The 13,573-nt window shown below is 43.8% G+C and overlaps 1 pseudogene; it reads left to right on the forward strand.

Annotated features, from left to right (window-relative positions):
- Nucleotides 1–3,260: 3,260 nt before the first annotated feature.
- Nucleotides 3,261–12,375, forward strand: LOC123936903 (annotated as a pseudogene).
- The last annotated feature ends 1,198 nt before the right edge of the window (nt 12,376–13,573 follow it).

Below are 13,573 nucleotides of genomic sequence, written 5' to 3' on the forward strand. Positions count from 1 at the left end.
AGCATCTTCCTCAAATTATAGACATAACAAATATACAAAGTGAAATTTTTTCACAAAGATTTTCTTTCTTTTGGAGAGGAGGGTGGGGAGGGGCCCTGAGGGACAAGTAGATGCTATGTTGACCACAAAGTCAGAAAGTGAGCTCCATACCATAACCTGAGATCACTAACCAAGCCTAAATCAAGAGTCCCACGCCCAACAGAAGGAGCCACCCAGGCCCCCCACAAAATAAAACTATTTATTACCAAAATTTATAAACAATATAGGATTCCAAATATAAGTATTTTCTAAAATGACAGTTTAACATAATGTAATATAACACAAGTATGTGGTGTTTTGAAGTTATATATGAACCTGGTTTTCAAAAATGCAAGATAAGGCAAAATAAACAGAATTCTGTAAATACCTTGTATACACAAAGACAAAATGAAAACTGACTGTGGTACTTTTGTACGTTAAGGGTATTTATAAATTTGCTTAGGTTGTAATCCTGGCCGCTAATTAATAATATAAGGTCTATACACACTGGGTTCTGCAAAAGTGCTCTAAAACCTTCTGGCATTAAATGGGCTTCTCAAAAAAACGAAATAAAATAACATGACATAACATAACATAAAATAGCATAAAGTAAAATAAAAAATAGGCTTTTCTAAATCTAACAATACCAAAAGTAGAAGACCATTTTCTTCAATATATTGTAAAGCATAGAATTTAATACTGATTTAATCAGCTGGTAAATTTCTAGAAATGGAGAATACATAGGAAAATTATAAATGTCGCAAATGCACTTATGAAAATTTGAAAAGATAATGTAAAAAAATTTTTTATTAAGTAAACTCTACCCTCAACTTGAGCTTCGAACTCACAACCCCAAGATCAAGTCACATGCACCGTGAACTGAGTCAGCCAGGCATCCCAAAACCTGTAATTTTTATATATTTTACTTTGGGATTACACAAGCACTTTGCATTTGTTTCCTGCACCATTTATATGAAGTATTCCTGCTAAGTAATACATCATAGTTACTGAAAGAGAGAGGCACTATCTCTCAGAGAGATGACTATCTTTTAGGTGTTAATACAACACACTGCACTATCTTTGCAATTTCCTGTGAATATACAATCACTTTTAAAAAGGTAAAACCTGCATGCAACCAAAGCCCAAATTACCATAATTCTTGGGATCATATCATTCCAACAATTAGTAATTATGTAATTAACATTCCAAGTGGCATGTGTGAATAACAGAAAGAAAAATATCAACCTGTGAAACTCCCCAGGTATTTCTTTACTCATGAGTTACTATACGGTAAGGTCTGAAGTAGGTCCAATGTAGAAATAAGCCCTAAATTAAAAAAAAAAAAAAAGAAGACATAAGCCCTAAATTCTTCCCTAAATGTATCAGTGTTAAGTATAGATATGAGAACTATTATTCAAATTAAACCTTCCCCAACTCATAGTCCAGAAAAATGTCAATCTGCCTGGACTTTATTGGACCAGACAGAACTGGATTTACTAGTATCCATCTTTGGGGGACGGGGAAGTCATTGCATTTCTAGGGAAAGATTCCTACAGACAGCTACAGCCTATTGACCATTTCCTCTTACTTCCACCTGCCAATAATGCCTGCCAGAAACAACCCTCTGGAGACCCAGGACAGCTGGTAAAAAAGTAAAGTTGCTGAGATTGTAAGAAAAGTTTGTTTTCACCTCTCCTAATGTTGCACTTTTTCTGTCTTCTGAGATAATAAGACTGGGGTGAGCAGTTTCAATATCTAGGGTCAAATTGACTTTAAACAGATTGATAATTTCCTGTAGGTTAAAATATTGTTCAGGAGAACCAATATATTTTTTTCTTGAATTTATATGAAAAGATGCTGGTTCATTTAGGTTTTCGTGCCTGTTATAGGTACTTTCTTTTTTTTTAAGAGATTATGTATTTGAGAGAGAGAGGGAGAGAGCACAAGAGAGGAGGGGGGAGTGGAAGGGAGAAGCAGGCTCCCAGCAAGGAGCTGACACGAGGCTCAATCCAATGATCATGACCTAAACTGAAGGCAGATAACCAACTGCCCCCCCCCCCAGGTGCCCCGGTTATAGATAGTTTCAAAACCTGGGAACAACTCCTGTTCTGACTGCACACCTATCTGTTATTATTTCAAACAGGGGCCTTTTAGAATGCTCACATGCTGTGAGAATTTTACTTTGTTCTCATTCAGTTTCTCTTGAATGGCTTTCTCTTCTCTTTAAGAAAACTCTTTTTTTTTTAAGATTTTATTTATTTATTTGACAGAGATCACAAGTAGAGAGGCAGAGAGAGAGAGAAAGGGAAGCAGGCTCCCCGCTGTGCAGAGAGCCCCATGCAGGGCTCGATCCCAGGACCCTGAGATCATGAAGTGAGCCGAAGGCAGAGCCTTAACCCACTGAGCCACCCAGGCACCCCTGTTTAAGAAAACTCTTAAATTTGACTGCCTTCGGCTCAGGTAATGATCCTGGAATCCCGGGATGAAGTCCCATATCAGTCTCCCAGCTCAGCAGGGGGCTCCCCTCTCGTGCTCTCTCTCTCTCTCTCTCTCTCTCCCAAATAAATAAACTAATTAAATCTTTTTTTAAAAGATTTTTTTTATTTTTTTTTATTTATTTGACAGAGAGAGATCACAAGTAGACAGAGAGGCAGGCAGAGAGAGAGAGAGAGAGAGAGAGAGAGGGAAGCAGGCCCCCTGCCGAGCAGAGAACCCAATGCGGGACTCGATCCCAGGACCCCGAGATCATGACCCAAGCCGAAGGCAGCGGCCAAACCCACTGAGCCACCCAGGCGCCCCTAAATCTTTTTTTTAAAAACCTCTTAAATTGTTTAAAATCAGAGTGTAATTTCCCCTTTGATTTCTTATCTTCATTCAAAATTCAAATGATTCTGAGACTTGCATTCTAACCCCCTCTCATCATCTTCAACCTGCTTCTACAAGGGCTGGATGGAGCTTTTGAGCTTCTTCCTGTGGCCAGCCACAGCTCGCTCAATGGGTGTCAGCGTGTGGCCCCGGTGGCCGGAGGAGACCTTGCACCGGGGACACAGCAGCTCCAGGTCCTTCTCACAGAACAGGGTCAGAGGCTGACCGTGCTGCTCACACAGGGCTTTCCCTTCCTGCGGTCTCCTCTTGCTCCTCCTGGAGGGAAGCTGCTGGACCAAATCGGTCACATGACCTAACTGCACGTTCCTCTTGAAGTTCCTGTCAGGACAGTGATGGAAGCAACGGGACAGGGGAGGATGTCCTGTAGGTCTTCCCAGCGCTGGTGGATGCAGGAGCTACAGAAGTTGTGCCCACAGTCAGTGGTCACTGGGTCTCTCAGGTAATCCAGGCAGATGGGGCAGCTGGCCTCGGCTTGGAGCTCAGCCAGGGAGGCTCCAAAGGGCATTGTATAGTCAGGGTTTCTGTGTGAGGAAACTCCCTTAGAAATGTTTGGTTGTCCTGGAAGTAGGAAGAGTGAGAGGCTGAGAGGGCTCCTCAGCCTTCACCCTCCTTCCTGGCAGGTAGCATCTAGGGAGCCACAGCCCCGCGTTTAACTACTACTTCATCCCCTTAAGTCCCAGGGGGAGCTTCGATAAGAAGTCACAGTACATACCAAGTAGTGATGACCCTGGCACTTCCTCCTCTTGCCTCTGGTGCCCAGCCCAGCTGAAGCAGAGCAATGGAATTCTGCTGGCCAGGAAAGAACCATAATTCATGTCACCAATTCATTCCTATGGGCAAGAAGACACTCATCTGAAACTGAAGGTCACTGAGCATTAATGCCATCCTTCCAGTACAGTCCCTCCTTAGCTGAAATCAAAAAGTTGATGAGGTGGAATTTTCCCCATAGATACATTCTAGTTAAGAATGCAGTAGTGGGGTACCTGGGTGGCTCAGTGGGTTAAGCCTCTGCCTTCGGCTCAGGTCATGATCCCAGGATCTTGGGATCGAGCCCCGCATTGGACTCTCTGCTCAGCAGGGAGCCTGCTTCCTCCTCTCTCTCTCTCTGCCTGCCTTTCTGCCTACTTGTGATCTCTGTCAAATAAATAAATAAATATCTTTTTGAAAGAAAGAAAGAAGAAAGAAAGAAAGAAAGAAATGCAGTAGGATGGCCATTGCAGTACTCCACAAAGATGACCCCGGGGTAAGTGAGAGCCAGCCGGGTATTGGTCATTCTGTGCCTCGCTGAGGAAAATACTTAATCACAAGCAGAGCAGGTCCTAAGAAGCTGAGAAACAACATGTCATCATATGCATTCATCTGTGCAAACTTGTGGAGAGGAGCACAAGAACAGGCACCTGGATGCTTCTGTCAACCTCTCAAGAGTTTTCTAAGAAGTGCTTGGAGAGGTGGAAGACCATGTCTGCCAAAGAGAAAGGAAAATTTGAAGACATGGCAAAGGCGGACAAGGCCCGTTATGAAAGAGAAATGAAAACTTTTTGTTTAAAGATCTTATTTATTTATTTGACAGAGAGAAAGTGAGAGAGGGAACACAAGCAGGGAGAGAGGGAGAAGCAGGCTCCCCGCTGAGCAGGGAGCCCAATGAGGGGCTCAATTCCAGGACCCCAGAATCATGACCTGAGCCAAAGGCAGATGCTTCACTATTGAAATTAGTTGAAGTTGCCTGGGTGCAACCTGAGAAAGTAAAACTTCTATGCCCCCTACCAGGGAAACCAAAAAGAAGCTCAAGGATCGCAATGCACCCAACTGGCCTCCTTCCGCCTTTTCTTTGTTCTGTTCTGAGTATCAGCTAAAAATCAAAGAACATCCTGCCCTATCCATTGGCGACGTTGCAGAGAAGACAGGGAAGAATGAGGAGCAACACTGCTACAGATGACAAGCAGCTTCACAAAAAGGCCACTCAGCTGAGGGAAGAAATGAAAAGAATATTGCTGCACACAACACGCAAGGGAAACCTGAGAGGGAAAAAAAGGGAGTCATACAAGCTGAAAAATTACAAGACATAGAAGGAAGACCAGGGAGATGAGGAAGATCAAGAAGATGAGGAAGATGACGATGATGATAAGTTGGTTTGTGAGCAGTTTTTTTCCTTGTCTATCAAGCATTTAACTCCTGTATACAACTCAGTCCTCAAAGAAAAAAATTGAAACGTGAAGGCTGTGTAAGATTTGTTTGCCCTATAGTGTCTTTTGGCATAGTTAACACACTACCGAATGTGTCTTCAGACAGCCCTGTCCTGGTGGTACTTTCAATAACCACTAACCTTGCCTGGGGCAGTGCAGGGGTGACAAACTCTGACTGCTTTTAAGTAAATACAATTTTTTAATTAAAAAAAGGCAATAGGAAATATAGAAGTATACATTTTGCTTGTTGTTGACAGTACAACAATAAAACTAATAGCTGCAACTAAAAACAACTCAAATGGCCAACAAATGGGTGACTGGATCAAAAAATTGTGGTATATCCTCAAAATGGAATAGTATTCAGCAATAAAAAGGAATGAACTATTGTCATTGGGGATGGGGTGGGGTGGTTGTATAATGTAGAGAAAGATTATAAAAGAGGATTAAGAAAATGTCTGAGGTTGATATGTGTATAAGTAGTCACTACCTTGACTTGACACTTGAATGTGGTAATGGATTCATGGATATGTACCTGTCAAAATTTACCAAATTGTACACTACAAAATTCTATAGTTTCTTTTATATCAACTATCCCTCAAATGGCTGTTTTTGTTGAAAGATAAAACTCTTTCCTATTATGCACACATATTTGATCTTCAGTTAAACCGTAAGTTAAGTAACTTCCTAGCTGTTCCTTTAGCAAACTCATAAGGTGGCCTGTCATCTATGTTGCCAGGCAACACTGCTTATGACAAAAATGACCTCTAGTTGGTAAATTGCATCTGGACTGGGAGGAACTAAAAATATACTATAAATACTGGAAGGGAATACTATAGCTCTGGCCTTTGTTGAGTATGGTGACCCTGTAATTAGGAATATCCTTTGAGGGACCACGGAAACTATACATATAGGAAACTATACCAATCTGAGTGATTCTCCCACTTCCCCAGTTGTGGATCTGGTCCTGCTAATCCTGATTTGTCACCTGGCTGTGGGCGGGAGGGATGAGGACTCCCACTGAATAAAGGTATTTAACACTGACTTGCTGGCCAGCTTTGGTTCATTACCATATACTTCTGCTCTGTTAATAAATACGACCTACAACAGTCTTGTGAATGAGAATACTTTATTACTCAAAATTGCTTGATGTGGGGCACTTTTGCGTGGCTCAGTCGGTTAAGCTTCTGCCTTTGGCTCAGGTCATGATCCCAGGGTCCAGGGATCAACCCCCGCATTGGGCTCCCTGCTTAGCAGGGAGTCTGCTTCTCCCCCTCCCTTTGTCTCCTGCCCCCTTCCCACCCTGCTCATGCTCTCTCTTGCTCTGTCTCAAATAAATAAATACAAAATCTTTAAAAAAAATTTTTTTAATGATCCGGTACAACAAGAAAACCATGCAAATATGAACGCTGACTAAATATGTCATTAAAATAAAGAATTGATTAATTTTCTATATGTGTGATAATAAGGCAACTTTTTTAAAAAGACAGTCCCTATCCTTTAAAGATAAAGCTCAAATATATACATGCGAAGTAACATATGGGGAATATTGTCTAGAATTTGCTTCAATATAATTAAGAGGAAAAGGAGGAAAGAGGGTGGGTACAGATGACAGAAGATACCAAAGTGTTGGCAATTATTGCAGCTAAATGATGGGTTCCTGGGGGTTCATTTATTAATCCATGTATTTCTGAATATGTTTGAAACTTTGGTTCTAATTCTTCCATTGAGAATGTGGATAGAATACACAAAACTACTGCCAGAAGGCACTGGAGAGCAAACAAGTCTATCAGGACCTGAGAGGCCAAAATCCTACAGCAAAGGTAGCCCATACTGGCCTCTTTTTTTAATCTCTCAAGGAATGAGGACGTTGTCTGCATGGGGAGTAGGTTTCTGTTTTTATATATAATGTGTGTACACAGTATGTGTACCTTCACTCACTACCTATTCACTCACTACCTTCAGTTATTTCCTCTCCTCTTGTATAACTTATGTTACATCATCCTATCAGCCTACAGATGAGGGGTCATTGCTCCCATCCCCAAAGGAAATCCTCTCCAGATTTCACTCCTCCTAGTCCCATCTCATTCTTCTGGTCTTTTTACTGAAAACTCCTTGCGTGGAGTGCATGGGTGCCCCAGTCAGGTAAGTGTCCAACTCTTGACCTCCGCTCAGGTCTTCATCTCATAGTCATGAAATGAGCCTTAAAAAAACACAAACAGAAACAAAAACAAAACAAAACAAAAAAACCTTGTGAAAATTTTCTCTATGTTTCCATTTCTCTCTTTAATCCACTAGAAAGCAAGTTTACCTTGTCCCAATTCCATGAATACCCTTTTCCAAAAATTAATCAATGACATCTACTTGGCTCCAATCAATAGTCATTTCCTGACCTGAACACGCTTGATCAGCAGCATTCAACATAGCTGGTGACTCTCTTCCTGAAACTCCTTCTTGTCCTGGTTTTCAGACCACCAGCTGTTTTTCCTTTTTGGCCATTTCTTCCAGGGTCTTTTGCTTGACACACCTAATCACTACCTCCCAAGTACACCACAGCTAGAGTCGCCGGATTTAGCAAAGAAAAATGCAGGATAAACTGTTATAATTAAAATATCGCATGGGATATACATATCCTAAAAAGTCATTTGTTATTTCGCCTCTAGCTTGGATCTCTTCCCTAACTTCAGATCCATGTATCCAACCATTCCTTGACATCTCCACTCACGCCTCGAACAGGCATCACCCCCTCGAATCTGTTCAACAGAACTCCTGCAATTCCTATGTAACCCACCTCCCGCTGCAGCCTTCCTTTCTGTTAATGCTTCCTCCATTTCAGCATTTACTCAGGCTAAACACATCTGTGCCATTCGTGATCCTTCTTTTATGTCCCAGGATCACTAAGTCCTGTAGACGTTCTTGCCAAAATGGACCCAGAAATTAATCACTTCTCATCACCCCCACAACCACCCATGTGCTCTGAGCCATCTTCATCATTTCTTGCCCAGATTACTGAAGGAACTTCTAATGGTTCCTCTGCTTCTTCCTTTCTTTCTTTTTTTGATTTTTTAATTTATTTACTTGAGAGAGAGAGAAAGAGCACAGGCAGGGACAGTGCGAGAGGGAGAAGCAGACTCAGCACTGAGCAGGAGCCTGACCCCGGGTTTGGTCCCAGGACCCTGGGATCATGACCTGAGCTGAAAGCAAACACTTAACTGACTGAGCCACCCAGGCATCCCTTCTATTTTTCTATTTTCCATCTATTTTCAACAAAGTAGCTGATATTCCTGGTAAACTATGAATGGATCATGTCATCCCTGTACTCCAAACCACTCCAAACCCTCAAGTGGTTTTCCACTTGACTCAGGAAAGTTGACCTATGGGACCCAACATGTATTCTTCCCTCCCCATTTTTTGTCTTCACCTCCAAATTCTCTATCACTGGTCCTCTCTGCTCCAGCATTCTGGCCTCCTTGCCATTCCCTGAACACTTTCCATGGATTCTTCTCAAATACTTATTTAATTCACTGGATACTTAATTCACTGATTAAGTATTTGATTAATTCACTACTACATGCTGGCTACTTAGGAAATAAAATGACTCAGGAAGTAGTACTATTATTGCCTCTGTTGTATCGAAGAGAAAAGATTCTAGGAGGTTATAATCTGTCCAGTGTCTCACAACAGGATTGAAGTCCTGTAAAATAATAAAAAGGATGTTTCCATAATAATATATTTGTACCTACAGCCATCTCCAGATACAATGTTCAGCAACAAGAGCCCAGAGTGGGGGAGTCACCACTCAGGAGCAGCTCACACTACCCCACCTTCCTCCCACCCCCTCCTTACTCCTTGTCCAGTCTAGCAGGGGACACAGAGATGTGGGGTCCTGGCCACAGCCACAGATGGAACAACCCTCCCAGCTGTTCCAGAATTGCATCCCCTCTGGATCAGACCGAGTATCCACCCTGCAAGCCAAGTTTTTTAAAGGTCTTTTAAAGGTCAGTCTCATCTTTCTCTCCCCAAACCTTCAATGTGCACATAAAGTCTCCCAGGTCCCCCTGATTAGGTCGGTTCAATCATCAGAACCTGTCAGAGCCCAGAGTTCCTTCCTTCCTAGAAGGAATGCAGGGGAATGAGGTGCTTCTGAGTCTTCCAATAAAGTCTGGATCCCTGCCCATGACCCCAACTCTCACCCAGGGTGAGTCCGAGTCCGGTCTGGCCTACGGGATCCCAGCACAGCGTTTCTGGCCCATGGAGGAGGAATTCCAGAACCCGCAGAGGCTGGGAGTCCCCAGGACCTACCCTCCCTGTTACTCAGATGGCTGAGGAACCCTTCCGTGAACCCTGAGACTGTGGCCAAGTGCCCTTGCCAGGACACCCCATTCCCAGCCCTGGCTCTCGGCTGGCGCAGTTGTCCCCGCTGGCATCCGTGCAGTCCCGGAAACCCCACTTACCTGCAGCGGCCACGCTCACCTGTTCGGTTCTGCTCCGGTTTCCAGCTCTGCTCTTGAAGAGCGTCTCTCACGTGTTTGTGACCCATCCGGGATTGAGGAACCCCACCCTTCCCTGCAGCGCAGACGTGTTTTCTCTTCCTCCTGGGAAGAACCAACTTCCCCATCACTGTAAAGGTTGGAGTAGTCCAATTTCCCTTCAAAACCCCACAGGGAGTGTCCTTTCCTGGGGTCCTGGTAGAGGGTCAGGGGGAGGGGAGACGCTCTCTGGCAGGTACTGAAAAGGGAGGGGTAGAATCCGATTTGTTTGGTCGACGTATAGCAGTTTTGTACTAGCAGAAACAGGGTGTGTGGTTTTTTTTTTTTTTTTTAAAGATTTTATTTATTTATTTGACAGAGAGAGAGATCACAAGTAGGCAGAGAGGCAGGCAGAGAGAGAGGAGGAAGCAGGCTTCCCGCCGAGCAGAGAGCCCGATGTGGGGCTCGATCCCAGGACCCTGAGATCATGATCTGAGCTGAAGGCAGCAGCTTAAACCACTGAGCCACCCAGGCGCCCCCCAGGGTGTGTGGTTTTTAAAAACATTCGGATATGCTGAGATGGGGTAATCTCAAGCAAAACTGCTCTTTTTAGTTGACACCCGACTGGTAACAGCTGAGTAGTTGACCTTCAGCCCTGCGCTTTGCCTGCATCTTCTTCGTAGACCCAGTCATCTCTTCATCAGCCCGCCCGGTTGTCCCTACACTCAGCAGACTGTAAATGCTCGCTTTGCTTGATCCTTAGAATCCTAGAACACAGCGACAACAGCCAGCGTGGAAACGAGACATCCGACCATTCCGGGAGAAGAAAGGCAACGCAGATTTTCTGCCCCGTTTCTGTGCGGATGACCCTCCACTCGGGAGACAGGGTAAGGCTTTGCTCTCCCGGAACCCAAATCTCGTCCTCCAGAACTGAGCACTGATTGGAGCCTAGCGCCACCTGCTGGAAATCTTGAACAGCCACACTGGCATATGGTTCTAAAACTTCACATTATCTCAAAAATAATGTGGGGGGGCGCCTGGGTGGCTCAGTGGGTTAAGCCGCTGCCTTGGGCTCAGGTCATGATCTCAGGGTCCTGGGATCGAGTCCCACATCGGGCTCTCTGCTCCGCGGGGAGCCTGCTTCCCTCTCTCTCTCTCTGCCTGCCTCTCTGCCTACTTGTGATCTCCTGTCTCTCGCTGTCAAATAAATAAATAAAAATTTAAAAAAAATCTTAAAAAAAAAAATAATAATGTGGGGATATCCAGTCCTCTAGTGGACAGCGCAGCAGGTGCCCAAGATCTAAAGCTGTAAAGTTTCCAGCCCTTGGTCCTTCTTGAAGTGGTCTGTGCACATTTAGGTGTATGTGCATTCCTTCTTTTAACTACTGAGAACAAAAGTGTTCTGTAACTTCTCCGTTGCCTCTTTTGTTCACTTCACATATGGTCTTAGAAATGCTCCCCCTGGGGCGCCTGGGTGGCTCAGTGGGTTAAGCCTCTGCATTTGGCTCAGGCCATGATCTCGGGGTCCTGGGATCGAGCCCGCCTCAGGCTGTCTGCCCAGCGGGGAGCCCGCTTCCCCCTCTCTCTGCCTGCCTCTCTGCCTACTTATCTGCCTACTTATAATCTCTGTCTGTGAATAAAAGAAAGAAAGAAATGCTCCTCCCCAGACGCCTAGGTAGCTCAGGTTGTGATCCCAGAGTCCTGGGATGGAGCCCAGCATCGGGCTCCCTGCTCAGCAGGAAGCCTGCTTCTCCTCCCACTCCCCCTGCTTGTGTTCCCTCTCTCCCTGTATTCTGTCAGATAGATAGAGAAATATATATATAATTTTCCCATATTGGGCCACCTGGGTGGCTTACTTGGTTAAGCCTCCAAGAACCTTGATTTCACCACAGATCATGATGCCAGGGTCCTGGGATGGAGCCCCAAGTCTGGTTCTAGCAGGGGGTCTGCTAGTTTCCCCTCCCTCTGCGGTTCTCCCGCTTCTCCACATACGCGCTTGCACTCTCTAGCTCGCTCACTCTCTCTCAAGTAAATGGATAAATCTGAAAAAAAAATTTTTTTGTCCCCATATCAGCACTGATATTTCACTCTTTGGAGTCAACTTTGAGCAAAAGTCTAAATGGAAAATGTATTCATGGTAGAAAAGAGTTTCTAGAGAAAGGATATCCTTCCTGTTAGATCAGTGTTTCCTCCAGTATCTTTCTACCTTTTCATTTTCAGTAAAAACCACCATGTACTGGGTACATTACTAGGTTAGGGACCCTGTGCTCTATGCTTTACTCAGACATACCATGGAAGCTTCACAAGAATTCTGTATTGTAGAAAGAACTGTCTCCCATAAACAAAAGGGGAAAGGGAGACTCAGGACGCCAACTTGGGGCCACAGGGATGCAACTCACTTCTCTGCGTTGCCACCACAGTCTGTCTCTTTCAAAAATACTTGTAGGTCTGTAACTTTTTCTTAACCCCTTGACCTGGCAATTCCTGATTTGAGAATACTCTCCCTAAGGAAAGTCAAAGAAGAGGAAAATCATGTATAAGATTTCCGTGCAAGCAGTATTTATCAAATGGAAAAATTAGAAACATGCCACATACAGGAGAAACAGAATGAGCTTGAGCCTTGGTGTTGAGACAGGGAAAGTACAGGGACCCCATGAAAAATTGTGGGTTTTTTTGCTCCTTTTCTGGATTCTATTTTTTGCTAGGACCCATGCCCCAGGCCTTACACACGTCTTAGAGAACCGATCATGTATGTTCTTTTTGTAAAGGTGAAGGAGTTCACGATTTCTTCTGCGTCTTCTAGCACACTAGATAACATCTAAGGGATGCTGGGGCAGGATCATCAGGAATGTTTTCCCAGACCACTGACTCATCAGGACCCCAGGCTCCAGGGCATAAGTGATTTATGGAGGGCACCAAAACACTCGTTTTTGTTCCTGGATTACTGAGAAGACAGGTGCACCAGACCACCACCCTCAATAAAAACCCCCAGGCCCCAAGCAGAAAAAATGAGACTCTTTCTTTAACACTCTGTCGGCATCTATACTCTGTCTTTTTCTTTTTTTTTTCTTTAAAGATTTTGTTTATTTATTTATTTAGAAAGGGAGAGACGGGCAGGGGGGCAGAGGGAGAGAGAGAGACAAACAGAATCTTTTTTTTTTTTTAAGATTGTATTTCTCTATTTGAGAGAGAGAGTGTGTGTGTGGCAGTGGGGGAAGCAAGCTCCCTGCTGAACAAAGAACCCCATGTGGGACTCCATCCCAGGACCCCGGGATCATGACCTGAGCCGAAGGCAGATGCTTAACCGACTGAGCCACCCTCTATGTCTTTAATAAACTCTGCTCTCACTTCGTCTCTGCTTGCCCTTGATTTCTATCCTGCGTGAAGCTAGGACCCTCTTGGCTGGTCCTACAAGACAACCCTCCAGGCCCTCGGACCCAGCCAGCCCGCAGCAGTGTGATCTTGGCTCTGTTAGTTACTGACTAGGTGTCTCAGGAAAAGTTGCTTAATTCCTCTGAAACTATTTCCTCTTTTGCCAAATAAATTTAAGACAAAAGTCGCAGTGATGTTCACAACAAAAGAGTGTGTATAATACTCTGGTAATAGGTACAATATAGTTACTTTATATATGATATTAGCATTAGAAATGCGTCCCGCAAGAAGCAAATAGGTAAGGACAGTAGTAGATTATAAACAAACTCAAGAGTATAAGGAGAAAGATCAATTATTGACCCCAAAATCATACTTCCTTTTTTTTTAAGTATGTTACGCTTTATAGACTGATGGAAGTGCCTAGAACTTAGACATATTTTTACTCAATCCACAGATATGACATGGTGTAAACACTTTTCCAATATTTGATTTTAAGGAGAGTGCAAGCAAGGATAGGAAGGAGATTATTCTGTATAATTTTAAAATATTTCTTAATTAGTTTCTTATAGAAGATAATTTATATACAATACAAGAGGGTATACTTGTTTTTAAGTGGCTGTCTCTAAGCTTCTTCCAACTCACTATTCA

Source organism: Meles meles, chromosome 2 (assembly GCF_922984935.1).
Source record: "Meles meles chromosome 2, mMelMel3.1 paternal haplotype, whole genome shotgun sequence".
NCBI classification, from domain to species: Eukaryota; Metazoa; Chordata; class Mammalia; order Carnivora; family Mustelidae; genus Meles; species Meles meles.